This window comes from Sciurus carolinensis, unplaced genomic scaffold, assembly GCF_902686445.1.
Source record: "Sciurus carolinensis unplaced genomic scaffold, mSciCar1.2, whole genome shotgun sequence".
NCBI classification, from domain to species: Eukaryota; Metazoa; Chordata; class Mammalia; order Rodentia; family Sciuridae; genus Sciurus; species Sciurus carolinensis.
In genome coordinates, this window is record NW_025920147.1 from 1,041,193 (window position 1) to 1,064,944 (window position 23,752).

Below are 23,752 nucleotides of genomic sequence, written 5' to 3' on the forward strand. Positions count from 1 at the left end.
GATTTACAACCGATTAATCCCTCTCAAGAGATTAATGCACTGATTAGGTCAGAGCATTTACAACCCAATCATTTAAATCCTAAACATTCTTGATTTTCTCACACATGAGTTTTTTTTTGGACATCTCAGGTCAGGAAGTGATGGAAGACATCACATTGTGTCAGCACTGGGTGGTTTGGCCATATGGTTCATCCACCAGATCAGGTCTTTTCTGCATTGGAGAGGAAGTCCTCTTCCAAGAAGTCAGTGCTCTGCTTCTCCAGAAGGTGTGGTACAGAGATGACAGGAAATTTCTCAGTCAGGCAAACATACAGCCAAATTGCTTGTATTGTTGGTGCACCAGCACCTGCATATGCATGGGCACCAGCTTGTAGGAGATGTAGCTCTTCCTACCCTTGAACTTGGTCTGCTTGGTGGGTTCCTCCATGGTGCACAGGAAGGGTTAGGGTTTTCCTGCCACTTAGGACTGTAGGGCCTTAGCACCATGTATAGCATATCCATATTCATGACGAAGGCCTCTCTACCTGACTTGAGAAGTAAAGAAGAGGTTGAAGTTGCCATTCACCATGGCCGAGCTGTTGGCTCCTGAATGGTAGTACCACGGAGATGCAGATCTACCTTCGGATCAGCAACAAGTCCCAGCACATGAAGAAGCAGTAGAGGTCAGCCACACTGCAGACCCCAGACGACAAGCCCTGGTCAGAATAGGCTTCAATGCTCAGCGCACCAGGCTCATAGGCCACCATGGAGCTGTCCTCCCACTCATCGTCCCAGTCATCTTAGCTGCGCTGGTTGGTGTTGGTAAGCACTGCAGAACTGCTGAGATGAAGGCTGCAGGACGCCCCTGCCTTACAGAAAACCCAGGCAGGGCAGCTGGAAGGTGCTTGGTGGCCGCGCCTGCTGCAGCTGCAACAGCCGCTGGAAGGCTTTGCTCAGCGACTTGAAGTAGGCGCGGGGCGCAGAGAGCAAGGACTGGGAGCCACCAGGCGCAGTTAGCATAGCAACTTGGGGCACCTGGGCAGCCACTTCCTGCTGGGCCGAGCTTGGGCGCTTGGATCACATACTCATAAGAGACCTGGAAGAGGCCATCGCAGCAGTTGTTGACACCCATGAGCCAGCCCATGATATCTTGCTTGCTGCACAGGCTCTGTACCTCCTGCTCCAGCAGCGAGATCTCCCAGAGTTCTCTGAACTCAAGTGATATAGCGCCAGGAAGCAGCGTGGCCCTGACGCCCCGGCAGGGGTCCCCATACAGGCGACTGGAGCTTGGCCTTCCCAAGGGATTCTCCTTGTTACCTTCGCCCTGGCACAGGGACTAGAGCCCTGAAGGTCGCACGCAGTTCCCCTCCCCCGCCCGCAGGTCCCGCCCTCCGCGCCGCTCTGCTGACAGACCTGACTGTTGCGCAGGGCCGCCACCAGCATGGGACCATTATTTATCATTCTTAAAGTACATTTTTTGTTGACGAAAACTTTCAGAAGAATTTTAAAAGTAGACAATTTTTTAAAAAATTTATTTGAAATATCTCAGGTTTTTCTTAATCACGAAAAATGTAGATTAACATGTATTTATATAAATAATATAAAGAAATCTCAGGTGTACTTTATAAGTCTTCCCATAATAAGAGCATACACAGGTGCTGGGGGTGTAACTCAGTGGTAGAGTGCTTACCTAGCACGGGTGAAACACTGGGTTTGATCCATTTTAGGTGAGTTTCTTATATACAGCATATTGTTGAATCTTGTTTTGTTTTTAATGTATTCAGTCAGTCTGCTCTTTATTCAGAGAATTGAGTTTTATTTCAGAATTATTATTAAAAGATATGTGTTTCAGAATTATTATTATTATATTATTATTTTAGAATTATTATTAAAAGATATGTGTTTATTTCTGCCATTTCAGTAATTTTCTTCTGGTTGTTTTGAATATTCTATGTTCATTTCTTCATCTTTTACTCTTTTTAGAATTTTGATGGTCTACAACATTAATAATGTTTGATTCTTTCCTATATCTATTTACTTGTCTACCCCTTCATTGTGATTTATTATTTCACATGTTCTCATGATTGCAATTGTCTTTATTTTTCTTCTGGGTGTAGATAGAGTTCTCTTAAATATAATCTATAATGCTGGACTACTGGTTATGAATTACCTCTGTTTATGCTTAACAGGTATTTATTTATTCTTAAATTCTGAATGATAACCTTGCTCTTACATTAATCTAGGTTGACAGTTATTTTCTTTCAGGACTTGAATTATATTATTTCATGCCCTTCTGGCCTTTAGAGATTCAACTGTAAAATGTTTGTCAAATGGGTTTTCATTTATTGTGACATGACACATCTTTTGCAAATTTAATATTCTTTCTTCTTCTGCACTTTTGGAAACTTATTTATGACATTTCATAAAGATGTTCATCTCTGACTATGTCTCTGTGTGGGGTTCTAAGTGACCTGAAATATGAATGTCCATTTTTTTCCTAATATTTGAGAAATTTTTTATTCTTCTTTTAATTTATTTGTTTCCTATGTATTATGAATGTAACTTTTCTTCTGGTGTGCAAATTATATGAATGTTTGATATTTTAATGGTTTATGGAGGCTTCTTTTTTTTCTCTATTTCATTCTGAATATAATATTTTGCCAAAATCATCTTTTGAGTTCAGATAGGCTCTTTTCCTTTTGATCCATTCTGTTGTTTCTGTATTCAACTGAATTTTTAATCTGACTTATTGAGATTTTTAATTTCCAAAATTTGTGTTTGTTTCTTTTCCCCAATTTCTACATGTTTATTTTATTGCTCATTTATTCTGTATTATTTTTCTTAATTCACTAAACTGCTTATTTGTATTATCTCAGATTTCATTGAGTATTTTTTTATTCGTCCTTTGAATTTTTTGTCTTGAAATTCATCCTCCTCAGTATTTTTGGAATGTTAGTATTGAGTTACAAAGTTTTTAAAGAAAAATATAAACATGGGAACTTGTCAGAATAACGGGGAGAAGCAGCGGAGCCTTGGTCACCACCCTTGGAGGCACAGGACAAGGCCATGGATGAGGCTTCATTGAGGAGGCTATAGGTCACTTGTGTCCTCTAGAACCCTCCTTTTCTCCCATTCTTCCACAGTTCTCCAACCCAAGAAAACTCTTGTGAGAAGTTGGTCATGGTGAGAAGGACTGTTCCCTTGGGGTCATTGAGGTTGAGAGCTTGAGCTGCTCCTCCAAAAGTCGAAGAAGACAAACAACCTGCTTTTCAAGCTACTCCTGACTGAGGTCTCTGGATTGGGAATACCTGCATCCTTTTTTGGATGACACATGCAATACTACCTTTATTTCCACCATAGGAATAGAATTTAAGATGAAAACAGTTGAGTTACAAGGAAATAATATCAAGTTACAGATATGGAATATAGCAGGCCAGGAGCGATTTTACACCATCAAAATATCCTACTACAGAGGAGCAATGGGTATCAAGCTAGGACGTGACACCATCAATAGTAAACATTTTGAAAAATATCACCAAATGGCTTAGAAACATAGACGAGCATACCAATGAAGATATGGAAAGAATGTTACTAGGAAACAAGTGTGATATGGACAGTGAAAGAGTTGTACCTAAAGGCAAAGGAGAATAGATCATAAGGGAGCATGGCATTAGGGTTTTTAGAGACTAGTGCAAAAGTTAAAATAAACATGGAAAGGCATTCCTCTATTAGTTGAAGGTGTCCTTCAAACGATCCTGGTAAAGTAGCCCAGCAGTGAAAATGTAGATATCAGCAGTGGAGGAGGTGGGACAGGCTGGAAGAGCAAAGGTTGCTGAACATTCTCCTGTTCTGCCCTTGGTATCCACCACCTGTCTCTCTTCTTGCTGCAAAATAAACTACTATGTCCATTTAAACAGATTTTTATTCTCATCATAACTCTACAATTCACCTATTTTATTTGTTCTTTCATCTGTGACTTCTTGCTGACTTCTTTATAATTTTATTCAAACAAAAAACATGTAGAAAAGTCAAGTATGTTACCTCATTTTTTATTATACTTGCTCAGCTCACCACCATGTTTCAGTTGTATTATAGTCCAGTTCTTAACTACATTAAAACTAACAGCAATCATGTCAACTATTCTACAAATTGTGTAAAAGTTAGACTTAACACTTTTATTTTCTACAAGAGAGGAATTTTCTGTCATGCTTAACGTGCTTGAGTCCCTGTAATCTATAGGCATTTGATAGCAAAAGAAAAATGAAAGCTGGAAAATCACTCACTTTCACCTTAAATATGAAAATGGGGTTAATTTAATCCTGTACCTTATATGAAAAGGAACTTCTTTGGTTTTTCCTTTTTTGTTTTGGTGGAAGAATGTGCAGTAGATATAATGTAAACCATTACAATGTTTGTAGTTTACTTAGGTGTAAATTGAAGTGTAGTTAATTGAGGACAAAGGGTATTGCAGAAATGACAACTTTGGTTTGCTGAATCTCATTTTGAGTGGTCTTGTTATTTCAAATTGCTCCCACCTCCAGTTCTCCTTGGCCTCTTATTTCACTGGGTCTCATCTTCCTGTATGATGCTTTATTGGCTTTTCCTCCCCCACCACCTCATGGTATGAGTTATTTTAAAATGAAAGAGGGAAATTAGTAAGTTTGTCAAGTTTAACATAAAGCACTGATGTAACTTGCTAACTAAACTGAAAGATAAATTCTTACTGCCTAATATCAAATATCACTTAACTGCTTTCTTCCTTTCATGTATACTGTTCCCTAAAACCTCTGTCCCAGATTATTTCATTGACTGTTTTACTTCTATGTACCTCTGATTCCCTTTGTTCTTTTCCTGTCTGTCCATTGAGTTTATGAAATGGAAGAGTTGAATGCATGCTCTGGTGTTTGGATGGTGTGGTTTGTCTTAATTGTGTGTATATCCTATTCACTTTCTTAGAATAACTCTGGATCTAAATTTTAGCAGTCTTCATTTTGGCAACTACTCTGGCAGTTTCGCACCCCAGTAAATATTCTTTTAAAAAAGTGGGAAACAAAGTGTATTTTCTTAACATGCTTGCCAGATGTGTTGGCCTCTGAGGAACACTTTTTCTGTCTTAAGTTGTTCTTACCCTAAGTTGTAGTAATACTTTAGAATATTATTAATTTTAAATCCTATGGTCATACCCTCTTAGAAATCTTGAACAAACATGGATTTTGAAAAAGGACAACAAAAGTCTTCCCATGTAAATATAAGACCTCTAGCTATTTCTAACCCTGTACATTCTTCAATGCATCTTTCTTGTTACTTCATTGATTATCATTATGATAGGGTAGGTTGAGTTTGCTATGTTGCTAGCATCCTAAGGTGATACCTTTGTTGGAGTAATTGTGATTAGGATAATTCAATTCAAGCATGTCTGAGTTTAGGAAAGAAGCTTCCTTTGAAAATTCTTTTTGTGTTGTGACACACATTTTAATGAGTTTTTGGCTTACATGAACAAAAACATAGGGATTTATCTACATTGAAGATTCATGAATTTTCAGATAGTGCCAACAATTTCATATGTCATGCTGGTTTTTGTTCTTAGGTTTTCCCCTCATTTGACTTTATAATTGGTTAGTAGTAAAAAGCTGCATTGCCAAATAATCCATAATATTCTAGTACAAAATAATGAAATGTTGTCAAGCTTTTTTGGAAAAGTTTTATGTTAAACCTATTGTTGTTAGGTTAATGTATTGGTTGCTTCCCTTTATCTGGAATGTGTCATAGTTTTTTCACATTTAACCCTCTTTAATCTTTATTCAATTCATTGACTTAAAGTTTGAGAGCTAAACACTGGGATTTTGGGGTTACAGACTGACTATTGTTTGCATAATTATATTTGGCATTGTACAGAGAAAGGATACGACTACATTTAGTTAAATCTGCACTTTATAAATATCAAAAAAGAGAAATAAAGTACAAATTAATTTTTATATAATCTGTTTGAAACAAGAGTTTTATTTGCTTACTATTAGGACTTTACCCCTTTTCTGTAAATCTCTTGGGATCCTATGGAGAAGCTGTTTTTATTAAACACCAAACATTTAAGTCCACTCTGTGGTACTAGCTATTAATTTGGTTTCATATTCTACCTAAAAATTTAAATACACTAAAATATTTTTAAGAAAAAGAAAAATGCAAACACAAATTAATCATGCTTTATTTGACTGCATCTTATTTATAAAGCTTGCACATTTCAAATCCCATTAAAACTCTCTCTCCAAAAGAATATAAAGAATAAGAAAAAAATCATGTAGCAATATCCAGTCATCAAACAGCAGTCCAGTATTTTGAGATGCACATTATATTTTTTAGATACTCAACTCATATCTGATATCAATGTAATTTATGGTTTTGTTTTTACAAACCTGAGAAGCTGTTAACATTATACCACTTATTTTAATGATGTCATGGTGCATAGAAAAATAACTCTGACATGCTATCAATTTAATTTTATCTATGCTCCTCCAAAGTGATGAACTTCATGATATTTAGAAGCATAATAAACAAACACATTCAGTCATATACATGTCAACTAACATCAGAACACAGGGAAAGTTAAAGTTGAAATGTGACAAACTCCTTTATGCGTATTTGTTGAGCAAAGGGGGAAGGTAATTCAAAAAAGAGAGACAGAAATTAATAAAACCAATTTTTTTTAGTAATATTTTTACTTTTTCTTATTGTCCTGGCTATAATTTCAAAAACTACTGCCTGATGTCTAATCTGTGAACTTCTGTAGAGTAAGTATTCTGTAGAGTAAGTATCCAAATGTAAAGGAAATCACAGCCAGTCGACACACCAAAATTCATAGGATACCCTTTAGCCTCTTCAACACTAATGTACATAGCTTCACAGTAGCATGTATAAAAATGTTCAACAGTACCAACTGCCAAATCAGTATCAGTGGATAAAGTACAGTCATCCTTAAAGACACAGCTCCCCATTAATAGAAAGTTGCACCAATTTTCCTCAGGTTTAGCCAAGTGAACCCACTCTATCAATTATAAATGTAACTATTTCAACCTAATGAAAGTATGATCATAAACAGACTCAAAAGAGTCAGCTGAAAAACTGAGTGCTGTGGTCATGATACTTTTTAATATAACCAGCATTTGCCCATTAAACGTTTAAAGATAATGTAAAATGGAAATGTTTTCTTAAAAATAAGGAATTGTAAATGATCACAGCAGCAGGAAGTTTTACTTGTCATCAAATATAAATTGGGTATATTTATTTTGAAAGTCCTTGTTATCATGTTCATTTTCAAAACACTATTGTGAACAGAGTATTTTTCCTTTAAAAATAAAACATCAACGAACTTCCCTGAAAAGGGTCTTATCAACTGTTAATGAAGGTAGAGTTTTAAAAATGTAGTGATTATATTCACAAAATATTCAAAACAAATCCTAGAGCAGAAATAAATCCAAATGAAAATGAAAACGGATTCCTACAAAAGAGTTTTCATAGAGAATGAATCTTCTTTTTTTAATTATGGGTACCTAGGTTTTCCAGTTAAGCAAATTATCGATCAAAGATTTACATGTATGTACATTTATGATTACACGAATGGTATGAATCTACATCATGCACAACCATAGAAATGAAATGATGTACCCCATTTGTGTACAATGAATCAAAATGTGGTCTGTAAGAATTTTTTTAGATTTTTTTTAAATGTTGGTTTACAACAAATAAAAGTAATGAGAACAGAAGTGACACTCAGTGGAGGTTGTGTTCAGCATGTGCCAGGCCCTGGGTTGATTACCCAGTACCACTTAATAAATTAACAATAGTAGAAAAAAAATTACTGACCTAGGGGGCAGGGAGGGGGTTGCAGGACCACAGGCGGGGGTCCCGGATCTGGAGGGTCAGTTCCCATCCCCCCAGCAGTATGGCATCCTGTGCTGAATCCTCGGAGTCCACTGTCCCACCGCATTCTTGTGTCCCACCGCCTTCTTGTGTCCCACCGCCTTCTGGTGTCTCACCTCTTGGAGACTTCAAGGTGCTGGATGGGGTTGAGGATGCAGAGGGTGAGGAAGAAGAGGAGGAAGAGGAGGGTGATGACCTGAGTGAGCTGCCACCTCTCAAGGACATGGGACAGTCCCCTCTGGAGGAGGCTGAGCAGCCTGGGGCTCTGACCCAAGAGTTCCTGGCAGCCATGGAGCCGGAGCCTGCTCCAGTCCCAGCTCCAGAAGAGTGGCTGGACATCCTGGGGAATGGGCTATTGAGAAAGAAGACACTGGTCCCAGGCCTACCTGGTTCGAGGTGACCAGCCAAGGGGCAGGTGGTCACCATGCAGTTGCAGATGTTGCTGGAGAATGTCATGCAGGTACAGGAGGAGCCAGAGCTGGTGTTCACCTTGGGCAACTGCGACGTCATCCAGGCCCTGGACCTCAGTGTCCCGCTCATGGACATGGGTGAGACAGCTAGGGTCACTGCTGACTCCAAGTACTGCTATGGCTCCCAGGGCAGCAGGAGCCCCTACATTCCCCAGCCCACGCAGCCCTGTGTCTGGAGGTCACCTTGAAGACGGCTGTGGATGGGCCTGACCTGGAGATTCTGACCGGGTAGGAGTGGGTGGCCCTGATCAACCGGAAGCCGGAGTATGGTAACGCCCACTACCAGCAAGCAGACTTCGTACTGGCAGCCAACTCCTTCGACCTTGCCATCAAGGCCATCACATTGAGTGCCAAAGTGGACATGACTTTCGAGGAGAAGCAGCTCCTGCAGCTGAAGGTGAAGTGTCGAACAACCTGGCGGCCTCGCAGCTGAAGCCCTGCGCTCCTGCAGCCTGGTGTTGGAGCACCAGCCCGACAACATCAAGGCACTCTTCTGGAGGGGCAGGGTGCTGGCTCAGCAAGGCGAATACAGTGAGGCCATTCCCATCCTGAGGGCAGCCCTGAAGCTGGAACCTTCCAACAAGATGATCCACGCGCAGCTGCCAAAAGTAGTGAAGAAGCACATGGCTCAGCGCAGCACAGAGACGGTTCCCTATCGGAAAATGCTGGGCAACCCCAGCCTGCTGCCAGCCAAGTATCCCGGCAAGGGCACCTGGTCCATCCCTTGGAAGTGGCTGTTCAGGGGGGACGGCTGTTGCTCTGGTGGACGTGGCACTCTCTGTGGTCATTACTGTGAGGAACTGAGGGACCCGGTGGCCGCCACCCCTCTGCACACCGTGAACCCCACCCTGCACTCCTGACTCCCCAGCTTCCTGTCCACTGTCCTCTGTGGCCTGGCTCCCTCTGGACTGGGGGCAGCCAGGATTGGGGGTCATGAAGCCCAGGAAGCAGGAGGGACTGAGGCCCCGTAGGAGGAAAGTGGGGTGCAGCCCAGAGGAGGAGCCCTTGTTCCTCCACCCAGCTCTCACCCTTCCCCAACCCGCCCCCACCCGGGTCCGGCTCAGGCCAGGCCTCAGTCTCTCCTCCTCAGTAGGCCTGGGGCAGCCCGCCCCCACCCAGGCCCACTGACCACCAGCCCTTCCAACCCCACCTGCCGCCCTCTGTCCAGGCTCCCCACAGTGAAATAAAGCCTCCCACACTGAAAAAAAAAGAAGAGAAAGAAAGAAAAAGATTTATTGACTCAATTGATCGCAATTAACTTTAAGATTCATTACATTGCACTGATTAGTCAAAATATATTGTAGTAGTAAACATGGTAGCTGTTCAGAAACAAAAAGAACACATTAATATTTTTTTCATTTTCTGCCTTTAGTGCTTTTTCTGAAAGAACAAAGCAAAACCCCCAAAGAATCTGCTGAGTCAAGTGAAAAGCAAATAAAAGCAGCTTAAAATGGATAGAATGCACCTTTAAATTTATTTCTAAGATGAAAAACCAAAAGTGAATCATTCTAAAAAGCAAAAGGAATGTGAATCCAAATCAAGTGGGAAAGACATTCCAGCTACTTTATAAAAGCTGATCTTCACAGCTTAGCAAAATTTTTCATTAAAAATATCACACCAATTTGCATTAATTTTGTACTGTTTTCCAAAAATGCCCTCTTAAAAATAGTGCATCTAAAACTCAGCAATTCCATGCTCCCTCAACTTTTCTGATACCTTTCATGCCACTCATCTACAGTTTTCCAAATAGATTCAACTTCCTACTGTAAAGAATGTGAAGAGAGAGCCCACAGAATGGGAGAGTATCCGTACCACGTGCACCTCAAATAGAGCACTTATCTCCACATTTTTTAATCCAATCTCTTGTTTGCAACTTATGGATTTGGGGACAGAGTGCACTGCATTATGGTCAGAGAGACCACTGGTTCTTTAAGACATGTCAGAATCAGTAAATCTAGTACTTCAGGCAGATGTAGCAGAGGCAGCAGAGAATGCAATGGAACACAGAAAGAAAAAAAGACATCGAAAAGAAGGTCAAGAATTCCTCCTAGCCAAGGTGCTCAGAATATTTCTCAGTAGGATTTCTAAGACTTGTGTTTATTTTGGGGGTTTTATGGAGTCTAAGTTATCTTCGAATTATAAACATTTCTTTGTATATGTTTAAAATATTGTTAAATGATTTATAATTATCTTTCAAATAATTATTTGAATAAAGTGGAATGGTATTTTGGTTATGGGCTGTTCTTTTAAACTTTCTATGCATTTTCTCATTATACTGAATGATAATATTTCCAAATGTTTTGTCATCAACTCTCAGAATTTTCAGCTTTTCTAGAAAATTATTTGTTACAAATAACTAATTTTATTTTCATATGGTTCAGTAGGAACTTATGTATAATTTTTAGCAGTATAAAATATACAATGTAATATGTTGAATATATTTTTTATAAATTTAAATATCTTATATTAATATTTATTATTTTCACTTATACATTTGTAATATAACATTCACTTTACACTTTACATGTGGTATAATCATACATGCATCTTATATTTATGTATTTTTTTATTTCAAAATTTACATAATATGATTTAATATTCATATACATGCATTACCTATTCCACCATACTGCTTTATTCAAATGTGTTAATTTTGGCTCTGATTCTTATTAATTCACTATTCTTTCTTCTTTTTCTTTTCTTAAATATTACCTCTCAGAAAGAACGCACAGAGAACTTAACAGACAGGTATTTTGAAATACAAGTGTAACCTCCTCAGCAAAATATTCTCTGATATTTTATCTACATTTAATTTAATATATGAAATATAGGTAACTACTTGCTACAGACAACTGTGTGAAACAATAAATTTGAGAAATAAATACTTACATGTTTTGTTTGGCTTCCATTGCATTGGTAACTTTATCTAAATAAATACACCTTTATTTAAGTTTTCCTTTTTTGGGTACTACGTTTTTTCTCTAAAATTACCATTACAAAGTATCACGTTTTTGTATGATTAAAACATGTCTTGGGATATTAATATGTTTTAATTTTTCTGTTCCTTTTTTGTTTTTTTGGTAGCATATAACTTGAAAGTATAGAAAAACTCAATGATGCTATAAAGAGTATATTTTTATTATGTAAAACAGTATTACACTTAGAGTTTAAGGTTTTTTAATTTCCCATAATTTTATATTTTGTTTCCTGAATTTTTTCAACTTATTTTAATTAGTTATACATGACAGTAGAATGTATTTTGACACATTGTACCCAAAGGGAGCACAACCACTCCAACCTGTAGCTATACATGGTGCAGATTCACATCCATAGTGTAATCATATGTGTGTAGAGGGTATTAATGGCTATCTCATTCCACTGTCCTGTTCCCCACATCCCTCCTCTTCCCCTCATTCCTCTCTGCACCATTCAAAGTTCCTCTGTTATTCCCTACCACCCCCATTATGAATCATTATCTGAATATCAGAGAAAATATTCAGTTTTTGTTTGTTTGGGATTGGCTTATTTAGCTTAGCATGATATTCTCCAGCTCCATCCACTCACTGCAACTGACATGATTTCATTCTTATTTAAGGCTGAATAATATTCCATTGTTTCTTTATCACATTTTCTTTATCCATTTATCTGTTGGAAGGCATCTAGTTTGGTTTCATAGTTTAGCTACTGTGAGTTGAGTTGCTATAAACATTAATGTGTCTGTTTTCCTGTAGTATATTGATTTTAAGTCCTTTGGGTATAAACTAAGGAGTGGAAAAACTGGGTCAAATGGTGGTTCCATTCCAAGTTTTCTGACGAATCTCCATACTGCTTTCCAGAGTGGTTGCACCAATTTGCTGCCCCAACAGAAATGTATGATTGTACCATTTTTCCCACATGCTCAACAACACCTATTATTGCTTACATTCTTCATAATTACCATTCTGACAGATGTGTGATGAAATCTCAGAATAGTTTTGATTTGAATTTCCCTAATTGCTAAAGATGATGAACACTTTTTTCATATGTTTGTTATTCAATTATATTTCTTCTTCTCTGAAGTGTCTTTTCCGTTCCTTAGCCCATTTAATTGATTGGGTTTTTTTTTTTGGGGGGTGTTAAGTTTTCTAAGTTCTTTATATATACTGCAGTTTCATGCTTTATCTGAGGTGCATGTTGTAATTATTTTCTCACATATATGATTATTTCTTACTAGACAAATGTGCAAAAAATATACATTGGAGAAAAGATAGCCTCTTCAACTATCTGGGGAAAACTGGAAATTCATATGTAGCAAAATGAAAATAAACCTCATTTCTCACCCAGCAGAAAAATCAACTCAAAGTTGATCAAAGACTTAGGCACTAGAACAGAGACCCTAAACCTAATAGAAGAAAGTAGACCCAAATCTTCACCATGTCAGCTTAGGACCTGACTTCCTTAACAAGATCCCTAAAATGCAAAAAGTAAAATCAAGAGTCAATAAATTGGATGGATTCAAAATCTTCTTTTTCTGTTTCCTATTGCATGTTTTTAGTATCCTTGAAATTGAATTTATTACATATCTGGTTTTGTTTTGTTTTCATGCAAGTTGTTTCCTGCAAATATGTGATTATTCATGAAGTTGCCTTAAAAGTAGTAAAACAAATCTTATTGAAATGCATATGTATTTTAATTAGTGGACAGAACTAAGGTGATAATTTCCCTTCTCATGGAATAACATCACTCCTCAACATTTATAGCTAATTTTTCCTGAATTGATAATTTCCTATACAAAGAAAACTTCCAATATCTTAACTTTTGTATTGAAACCTAATAGCTCTCCTTTTTTGAACTGAGAATGACCTGTTTTCTTACTCTTTGGTTTATAGAATTTTATTGCACATGTCAATTAGAATGATCAATAATTCTTTGGCAGTTTCAGGCAGGGAGGGTGTGTGGTGGCCAAGAGGTGTCTGTGTTGAGGCAAGGGAAGTTTCAAGTAAAAGGTTTCTGCTGTCCTGCTCTCCTCTGGCAGCATCACACTGGAGCCCAGCAGCTTGCCTATGCATATCCAGCTTCCCTAGGAGGTGGCCCATGGGACAGCAAGCAAGAGGCTCCTCTGACTATGACAGCAGTGCCTGCCTCAGTCCCAGCTGATCCAGGCCCAGGCCCTGGCAGCACAGACAGTTGGCTGACCCATCTAGAGTGGTGCATATAAGCTGCAGAAATTTATGGACAGTAGACTTACTACAGTGATTCAGTCTACCCTGTGCAAGCCCAGGCAAGAATGTGTAGCAATAAAGTTATCAGAAAAGTTATGCAGAAAAATGACAGACAAGTATGAAGGAATCATTAACAGAAATTCAAGCCATGGGTCAGTGCAGCCATCCCAATGTAGTGACCTATTACACCTCTTTTGGAGTAAAAGATGAACTTTGACTGGTCATGAAATTGCTAAGTGAAGGCTCAATGTTAGATGTCATCAGATACATTGTCAACCAAAGACAGCTCAAGAACAGAGTTCTGGAAGATGCAGTAATTCTTAAAGAGGTTTTAGAAGGTTTAGACTATCTACACAGAAATGGTCACATTCACAGGGATTTGAAATTGGTAATATTCCTCTGGGTGAGGATGGTTTGGCACAAATAGCAGATTTGGAGGTAGGTGCATTCTCAGCAACAGGGGGTGATATTACAAGTAATAAAGTAAGAAAAATGTCTTGGCATGCCTTGTTGGATGGCACCTGAAGTCATGAAACTCGTAAGAGGCTATGACTTCAAGATTGACATGTGGAGTTTGGGAATTACACCATTGTAATAGTATCAAGAGCAGCACCTTATCACAAATACCCTTCCATGAAAGTGTTATTGCTGACTTTGCAAAATTATGCACCCACTTTAGAAACCCAAGTAGAAGATAAATGATGAAAAATTACAGCAAATCCTTAGAAAATTACTTTCACTGTGTCTTGCAAAAGGCTTACAGCAACAGAACTTTCAAAATACAAACACTTCCAGAAATCCAACAGCAGAGAGTACCTGATTGAGAGTCTGCTTACCTGCCAGACATAGCCCAAAGAGCCAAGAAGGTAAGAGTAGTTCCGTTGTCAAGTGGACACCTCCATAAAACTAAAGGTAGGAACTGGGAGTGGAGTGACAACAAGGTGGATAAGAAAAGTGAAGAGGGGAAAACAGCTACTTGTCAAGAAAAGTCATAAAAACTAAGAAAATCCAGAGGTATTGGTGAATATCAGCAGCATCCCCCAGCAAATAGAGTCATCCTCTGTTCACAAATCTTGGGGTCAACACAATGTGAGTGAAGACTACAGAGATGCTTCTTGTGCTGTGAACCATGTTTTAAGATTGAGACACTCCAGGAAGGGACTTAATAATATTTATTTGAGTTTCCTCAAAGAAGAGATATGGTCGATGGTATATCACAGGAGCTCTTTTCTGCTGGCCTGGTTGATAGTCCTGATGTAGTTATAGGGGCTCCGAACTTAGAGCAGATTGTTGATGATGCCAAAGCTTTAAAAACATTGACATTTAAGTTGGCTTCTGGCTGTGAAGGGTCAGAGATTCCTTATGAAGTGAGGCTGAATGGGTTTGCTGAACTCAGTGTGAGCTGATGTATATCCCTGGCTGTCACCATGATCTGTCATGCCCTCCTCCATACCCACTCCCTGTCCACTTCCTCCCATCCTCTCACTTCCAAGTCCCATAAAAATCAGAAGTTGTGAAGAGGCTAGCTTCAATAAAATGGGATAAAAATTTATTCTTAAAACTTGCAATACTCTGAGTTCTGCTTTATTCTCTAGCAAATTACTCTATGAGACCAAGTAAATGCTACAGCTGCCTGAGTGTTGCTGATTTTTCCAGAAGCTATTTAATATTCTTAGCAGTGAATTCTGATAGCCTTTGAATGAAAATAATCTGAAATACACTCAGGTGTTTCTATATACTGATAACAAAAGGAATTTTCTATCAGAAACCTCTTTCTCTGTTCATTGTTGTTATTTCTGTTATAATAATTCAATTGTACATCCGACAATACTGACTCTTTCATGTTGTATTTCAAAATCAATACACTTATAAAATTAAGATTTATTAGCCAAATTCGAATTCTAGTTATAAAACTGACTATAAATAATATTTTTTCATATATTTATGCAATACACACTTTACCTATGAGAAAAAGTATTTGATTATATGCTTCTTTCAGTTAATCTCTTGTTATATAAACAAAATATTCAGGTCTATCTATGTTGTATTTGTAAATTCTATTTTTTAAATAACTGAAGTAGGAACTTAGATGCTTATTCTTTTTATTTGTTGCCTAAAAACCAATCCACGATCTGATGGTTTCTTGGGAGAGGGGAGTGCCTTGTAAACTTTCACATGAAGAATGTGTCTGAGGCTGATTTCCTCTGGAATATTCTCAGATCTAAAATTTTCTCTACATAAGGTTGCATATGTAGGATAACGCTTCATTGCAACGTTTAGGATGTTATAAAAAATTTCGCCATTCTGTTAGGTTGCTAACTATATCCGTGTCTGAATTGGCTCTCCTGAAGAGATAGTATTTATTATTATAAAGGTAATGAGCTTGAAAATACTAGAACCTGAATTTTACTTGAAAGTCTGCTGCATACCTAAGTGTAATGAAAATAATAGGGGTTGTGCAATGACTGAAAGGTAAGATCCTGCCAAGTTTCAAGAATAAATACTTTTAACCCACATAACCTTCTGCTTGACTATATATTCTGAAACTAGTATACTTTAGAATTTTCACAATTGAAGTGTGAACTTTTAGAGAGGTGGTCTCCCAGGATGGCACTATGGCTCTTTTCCAGTGAACCATAGATATGGCAACACTTTGTATTATTTTTATATGACTAAGAAAAAAATTATTTATAATTGCCTTGGCATACTTACTAAGGTGTTCAAGAGCCATTTGCATACAATTAAATGTAATTCATTCCATTATATTGTTTGCACATTGATTATTCAAAGATAACTACAAAGGTAAAAGGAAAATACAAGCTCCAGCATCTGCCTTCACATCCCGCACTGGCTCTGGAGGTTTCCAAAGGAGCCAGCCAACATCTATTAATGTTTTCCATGGGCCAGCCCATGTGCTGGGCACTTTACAAACATTTTTATGGGATTACGGAGGCGGGGGATAAAATGAAACACAGGGTTAATGCATTTCCTGAACTTAAAAATTCCATCCACAGGGGATTTTTCCCCTTGATTTGATAACAGCCACATGAAATGGGTTAAGTCAGCAGCTTTCCTGCTACTTCGAGGGTGGTCCTTGGACTAGTGCAGTCGCGTGGTCACCTGAGATCACGGTGGAAGTGCAGACATGCCAAACAGGGATCTGCATTTTAACTAGCTCCCCCTCCCCAGGGGGTCTGTTGTGCACCCTGTAGTGTGAGAAGAACTGATTATGAATCCTATGTCTGAATCATTAAAACACACAGGGACCAGGCGGGGGATAGAGGTATTTTAGAATCAAGGACACAGGGAAGTTTCCATTTCAAATGAGGAAATTGGGGCTCAGAGAGGCAACGTTACTTGCCCAAGGCCACACAGCTTATAGATGATGGAGCCAGAACTGTTGTCCAGAAATCCAAGCACCATGTGACTGGATGCTTGGAAGAAAGGATTAGAAGTGACAGCAGCAGAGGAAGGGCTAACAGAAGTGATCCCCTTGACCCTCCCTTGGCACCTCACTCCACCCCTCAAGTAAAGGTTGTTGTGGTCATCGAGAAGATGGACAAATGGCTTCTGATGTCAACTCAAGATAGTTACCAAAGGCCAGGTGCCTCCTGCCACCTTGAAAGACTAACCTTGCCAACTGACATCAGCCTGGCTGTGACTATCTCCAGGTTTAAAAAAAAAAAAAAAAAGCGACCGCAGGGCTTTAATGGTGATGACGCTGATGCACCACATTGTCATCCAAGCATGGCTGATTGTCTGCATGGAAGAGCGTCGCTTGTAATGTGGGTTGTGAGTCTGAGTCCTCCCTGGGAGAGGCCTCCCTGGTCCTGTGGGTGCCAAGAGTCAGGCGTCCCTCCCCAGCCCCACAAGGCAATGTGCTCTCAGCATGCTCTGGTTGCTGGCATGGATGATGTTGGCCTGTCAGTGGTCTGTCTGTCTGTGCTGGAATGCCAGCCCCTTATGGGCAGGGATCTGACCTGCATAGTGTAGACTGGATCCCTGGTGCCAAGAGGGGGCCTGGCACACAGTGGGGTGCTCAGTTGGTATTTGTGTTGAGTCAATGACTGAATGACTGCCTTTGTTGGATGGGTGTGTGGATGAATGGATGGATGGATAGATGGGTGGATGGATGGATGGAAGGATAGATGGGTGGATGGATAGGTGGATGGATGGATGGATGTGTGGATGAATGGATGGAAGGATTGATGGGTGGATGGATGGGTGGATGGATGGATGTGTGGATGAATGGATGGAAGGATTGATGGGTGGATGGATGGGTGGATGGATGGGTGTGTAGATGAATGGATGGATGGATAGATGGGTGGATGGATGGATGGAAGGATAGATGGGTGGGTGGATAGGTGGGTGGATGGATGGATGTGTGGATGAATGGATGGAAGGATTGATGGGTGGATGGATGGGTGGATGGATGGATGTGTGGATGAATGGATGGAAGGATTGATGAGTGGATGGATGGGTGGATGGATGAATGGGTGTATGGGTGATGAATGGATGGATGGATGGATGGACAGACAGACAGATGGATGAATGGATGGGTGGGTGGATAGATGGGTGGGTGAATGGATGGGTGGGTGGATGAATAGATGGACCGATGCGTGGATGGATGGATGGATGGATGGATGGATAGATGGATGGACAGATGGATGGATAGGTGGGTGGGTGGGTGAATGGATGGGTGGATGAATTGATGGATGGATGAATTGGTGAATGGATGGATGATGGATGGATGGACTATGGATGGATGGATGTTGGATGGATAAAGGATAGATATATAAAGGGATGGGTAATGGATTTAGGGATACTTGTATGAATGGATGGATGGATGAGGATAGACAGAAGGATGGATGGATGGATTAATGGAGGATTTTAAGCAGCCAGAGGGGTGGGGAAGGGCTCACTTTACTATACTTCGAACCTCCAAAAGAAAGTCTCGAATGTAAATAAAACCAGTTTAAAACATCATCCCCAACAAAATGGAAACAAGGCAAGTCTCACTATGAAAGAAGAAAATCTAACCAACAAACAAAACCAGCACTCACCTGGCAATAGGGGCTTGTCTTGATAGAAAACATGGCAGCCAGTCCCTACTCTGGAGGTCTGCATTCCTTCCCTGGGGTGAGGTCAGGCTCCCCTGTTGTTCAGAAGGCTGACCCTGAGTCTCTCTTTGCAGACTCTTGCTGGCTCCAGGGGAAGCCCTACCAGTCGCTGGTCACCTGGCTCTCGCAGCCCTGAGCTGGGACCATCATCAGCCCACAGAACATTCTTGTGCAAATTACAGAAGAGTGTCCTACTGCCCAAGTGTGTGGCCTCCCAGCAGGCCCTTCCCTCCCTGCGTCTCCTTCACCTGGCACTTCTGCAAAGATTCCAAGGTCCATCAGTACATGGCAGTCTCGTCTGACCCACAGGACTGGCTTGCTGGAGTCACACAGGGGATCAGGGCCATGGATGGTCTTGCTGCTCTTGGATCACACCTGATCTCTAGGACTGTCCAGTCATCTCTTAAGCGTAGCCCAGCAGGTTGGAGGAAGGCCATTCTCATCTCCCACACTGCCAATGCAGGAGCTTTGCAAAGGGCTCTTGGGTCAGCCACTTTTCCCTCTGTCCTGTCTGTCTCTGGGTCTCTCTCTATCTCTTTCCACCTCTTTCCCTCCTCCCTTCCCTCGCCCCTGTTTTCCTGTGCAGGTCCTTGCTACAGCCTTCTGCAATGACAGGTTCCCAAACTCCCACAGGTGGGCTCCACCAGGTGGTGGTCTGAATAGTGAGACACAGCCCTTCCCTCTGCTCTGGGGACAGGCCTGCCCATGTCTCTGCTCACCTGAGGACTGTGGGCAGGCTCCAGGCTTCAAGGACAGCACAGAGACCACAGCCCAGCCACACAGTGTGCTGGTGCAGGACTTAGGAAGATCTGGACCCGGATCTGTCACATTGGCTTAGCAGATATGAGCTCAGGCAGGTGACTTGACCTCCGGGACCATCTGGTTCTGCTTCTGTGACTCAGGAAAGATACTCAGGATACAGGTTGTCGGGGGAAAGTCAGGGCTGGCTGGAGTTGCTACATGAACAGGGGCTCTTTGAAAAGTGGAGGGGGGCTTGGTGGGGCGGATGTGCAGACAGCTGGCCTCATCTAGTGACAAAGATGTTGCTCCAAGTGCCAGAAGGCAGGAAGCCCTGGGTGAGGGGAAGTCCTGTGGGATGGGCACTGGGGCCCCTGGGGCTAGGACAGTCCTCTGTGGGTGGCAGGGTTGGTCCTCTGGGATTAGATGCACTGCTGGGCTACACCTTGTCCTCTGGGGTCTCCTCATGAGAGAACCTTGGGGTTTGGACGTGGGGCAGGTGGGCACTGGTCTCAGCTCATGGGGGGGGGCCCTTGGGCTGGGTGCCTGGGACTCATCCCTTGGCTGGAGAAGGAGCGGCTGTGGGGATGAGGAGCTCCGTAGCATCCTTCATGTGCCACTTCAAACCATGGCAAGCACTTTATAAACTGTAGAGTGCTGTCCACGGGAGAGGAAGCTAGAGTGTCAACTCTGGTTGGCCCGTCCCTGCCTGATTCAGCTCCTGGAGGAAGGCACTTTCTGGGTGGCCTCTGTTTGGCAGCTGGGATGCCAGAGGCTTGGGCCTGCTGGAGGGTGGCCAGGAGCCCCGGAGGGCAGGGCAACAGTGCCCAGAAACAGCCAGTCCTACACGTCCTCTGCCAAGCCCAAAGCCAGTCTTCTGAGCTGGTGCTTCTCGAGGTGTTTCCAGGGAGCACCCCTTGACCCAAAACCACCTGTGGTTCTTTGGGGCTTGTTTTTGATACGCAGGCTTCTGGCCTCCTGAACCGCACCTGCTGAATCCCCTTCTCTAGGGGAGGAATCTGCACTTGAACAAGCTCCCAGAGGGGTCCTGATGCCCAGTGAGGTCCACCAAATGCTGGGGGAGCCATGGAGCCCCATCCATGGCTGTGCCCAATGCGGTGCCTGACCTGAGTCCCCAACATATTCTGGTTGAATGAACCCCTAAAGGAGCCTACCTGTTCCAGGCCTCAGTCTGCGCCTCTGTGGAATGGGAGGCAGATGCGGGCCCTTCTGTGCATGGAGGTAGGCAGCGTGGGAACATTCCATGCAAAACAACAATAGAAACAAGAGAGCTGTGGAGGAGAGGGAGGGAGAGGCAGAGAGAGTAAAGGAGAGAGAGGGCGAGGGAGAGGGAGGGAGGGAGAGAGGGAAAGAGAGGAGAGGAAGAGGGAGAGAGAGGCACACCTTGTTAATCAGCACCAAGGACAGCAAGCCCTGGCCAGATTAGCTGATCAGGTGCCCCCAGAGCAGACCTGATGCAGGGTGCTGGGAGCAGGTGGTTTTCTCGGGAGGAAGGGGAAGGAGGAAAGGTGTTAAAGAGCAGTTACTGGCCTGGGAAGCCGGGGCTCCATCACAGGGGACCCTGAAGACCCTCAGAGTCCCCCTCTGTGGGTCGCTGCAGTTGGGAAACCCCTCTCCACCTCCCGTCCTCAGGTGGCCACCAGGGGATGCCCCAGCTGGTGGCATCCCTTGGAGAAAGAGCCCCAGTAGTAAAGCAGGGCATCAGGAATGCTGGATGGGGTGGCAGCTGGCAGCTGAGGGTCATCCAAGTCCGTACCTGCTATAGGTGAGTTCTGAGATTGGCGGGGTGCAGACTCCTCAGCCTCTGCCCTGTCTCCAATGACAACGCCCTGAGCAGACCTGCCTTTCAGAAGCACCCCAAGTCTCCTCTGGCCACCCCACCATCATGGTCCCCTTAAAAAGTGACCAGATTCAAACGATTGTAATGGTTTTAAGTGACATGTGCTGAACAAAACTGTAGGGAGGGACAGATAGAAGCAAGAGAGGAGGGGAAAAAGGAGGGAGGGAGGGAGGGAGGGAAGGTGGGAAGGAAGGAAGGAGAGAGTTGGAAGTACCTCCAGTTGTGCAGGAAGTTTTCACATCCATTATCTCATTAAAACCACCCCAAAGAAACATTGCAATAGGTAACATTATCCATGTTTTCCAAAGACAGAGAAACTGAGGCTCAGAGACATGACACCACTCGCCTAAAGTCAGCAAAATATAGGGCCAAACCCCCGAACTCCAAAACCTGTGCTGTTTCCCACCTCTCTCCCGCTGCCCCTCGTGACCCTTACTTATGTTGCAGGTGAATGTTGTTAGTCCTTAACAAGATCCTGCCACTCAGGGCATCACTGCAGACCCACAGCCTCAGCATCTGCCAGAGCTCTTCCAAAATGTGGCCTGCTGGGCGTGGTGGTGCATGCCTGTCATCCCAGGTACTTGGGAGGCTGAGGCAGGAGGATGGCAAGTTCAAGACCAACCTTAGCTGTTTAGTGAGATGCTGTCACAAAATAAAAGATATAAAGGGACTGGGATGTAGCTCCATGATAGAGAACCCCTGGGTACAATCCCAGGACCAAGACAAAAATGGAAATTAAAACAGTGCAGAGGCTGGGCCCCAGCCCTACTTAACTGGAATCCACAGTTTAGCAAGTTGCCAGGACTTGCATGCTCAGGGTTGAGAAGCACTGTCCCCAGTGACCCTGGGGCACAGAGATGACATCTTCCTTTGATCTCGCTTACATTCCACAAGAGCGCTTTCTTGATCCGGGGCAAATGCTGAAAAAATGAAGCAAGTGATAAGTTCCTCTGGGTCAGAGAGGGACGTTGTGCAGCTGCCAGCTGACCATGTGTCAGGCACCGGCTGGACCAGTGTGTGCGTCTGGATGTGGCCAACTGTGCACTTGGTCATGTGACTGGATCTCTGTTGGGCACCAGCTGTATGCAGTGTACTGCTGGAGACATATTTGTGAATTTGCTGGTCGATGACCCAAATTCAGGGCTGGGTGGAGTGCTGGGAGCACCCAGAGAGATCGATAAGCAATTACAATGATTGTTACCATTAATAATATATGTTACTGGATGAAACAGAGGCAAGGAAGCTGGGCCTGCTGAGGGGGCCAGGCAGTGGCCAGCTGGCCCACATTGCTCGCAGGTTCAGCCCTGTGCATTATGGGTCACCTCTTTGCCTGTGGTGCCTGTTAGTTAGTATGTGTGCTCAATCACCCACTATGAGCTGTGTGACCTCAGACAAGTCACTTAACCTCTCTGTGTCTCAATTCGCTCATCTACAAAATGATAAAATTAGTGTACATTTCATGAGGATTTTGAGAGGACTGAATTTTGACCTTGCATACAGTGACGTTCCTATGTCCACTGTCATTATTTACCTGTTTTTCCCATCTCTGAAACCTGGAGGTTGGCCCACCAGAAACTCAAGACCTGAAGGTTAAGCCCCTGGCCCTCTGAATAACCATGGGGGCATCGCTGATGGCTCACTCTGTACCGCACATGACTGGAAGCATCTCTGCCTCTCTGCACCAATCCCCGGCAGGCAGGACTCTGTTTCCCATTTTACAGCCACAGAAACCAGAGCAGAGAGAGTGTGTGAACCTGTCCAGGGTCACACACTGGTTAGTAGAGGTTGAGGCTGGAATTTGAAGCCGACATTCCCTGTCTGGAGCACCTGTCCCCAACCACCCTGGGGGCTGCAGTTGAATGAATGACAGGGAGGAAGGGGTGGGATGGGGAGGACGGCGGGGGAGCCTGGGAGGAAGAGGGGGCACAGCTGACCTCGGGCCTGTCAGGGGTGGAGGTGTGGAAGGCGCTGACCTGGCGCCCAGCAAGAGCTCTCGGCAAAGATTAGCAGGCACAATGACGACCATGCAGGGACCCCCTGCCTGGCCGAGTGGGGAAACATAGGAATGGCGGTGGATGGGACCTGTGCCCGCAGAGGGTGGGACCAGCCTGATCTCATGAGAAGCCTGGAAGGGAGACCCTCATGGGCCGGGTCCCTCTCATATTCCACTGCAGGCACCGTGGTGGCAAGTTCACTGCCCATCCTGGGGACGGGTCAGGGTTCTTCAGGACCCCTCGGTGTGGGGGGTGATGAGACTTTCCTGCAAGACCGAGGCAGAGGTGGGGTTCCCAGCTCCAGACCCAGCGTTAGTGCAGTGCCCCCCATGGGCCTGGCCTGGGCATGGTTGGCTGGCACCCTCCCTGGCTCCAGGTCCTGGGCCCTCCTGATCATGCTCAGGAAGGGGCAGAACCCAGGGTGGCTGCCTTCAAGAAGAGAATGTTTCTGGATGTATTGGTCAGGCTGTGCGGA

General features: G+C 42.8%; 3 pseudogenes; all 3 read left to right on the top strand.

Annotated features, from left to right (window-relative positions):
* Window positions 1-1,420: 1,420 nt before the first annotated feature.
* On the top strand, window positions 1,421-3,815 carry LOC124974403 (ras-related protein Rab-10-like; annotated as a pseudogene).
* Window positions 3,816-8,101: 4,286 nt separating this feature from the next.
* Window positions 8,102-9,167, top strand: LOC124974424 (peptidyl-prolyl cis-trans isomerase FKBP8-like; annotated as a pseudogene).
* Window positions 9,168-10,299: 1,132 nt separating this feature from the next.
* On the top strand, window positions 10,300-22,477 carry LOC124974404 (STE20/SPS1-related proline-alanine-rich protein kinase-like; annotated as a pseudogene).
* The last annotated feature ends 1,275 nt before the right edge of the window (window positions 22,478-23,752 follow it).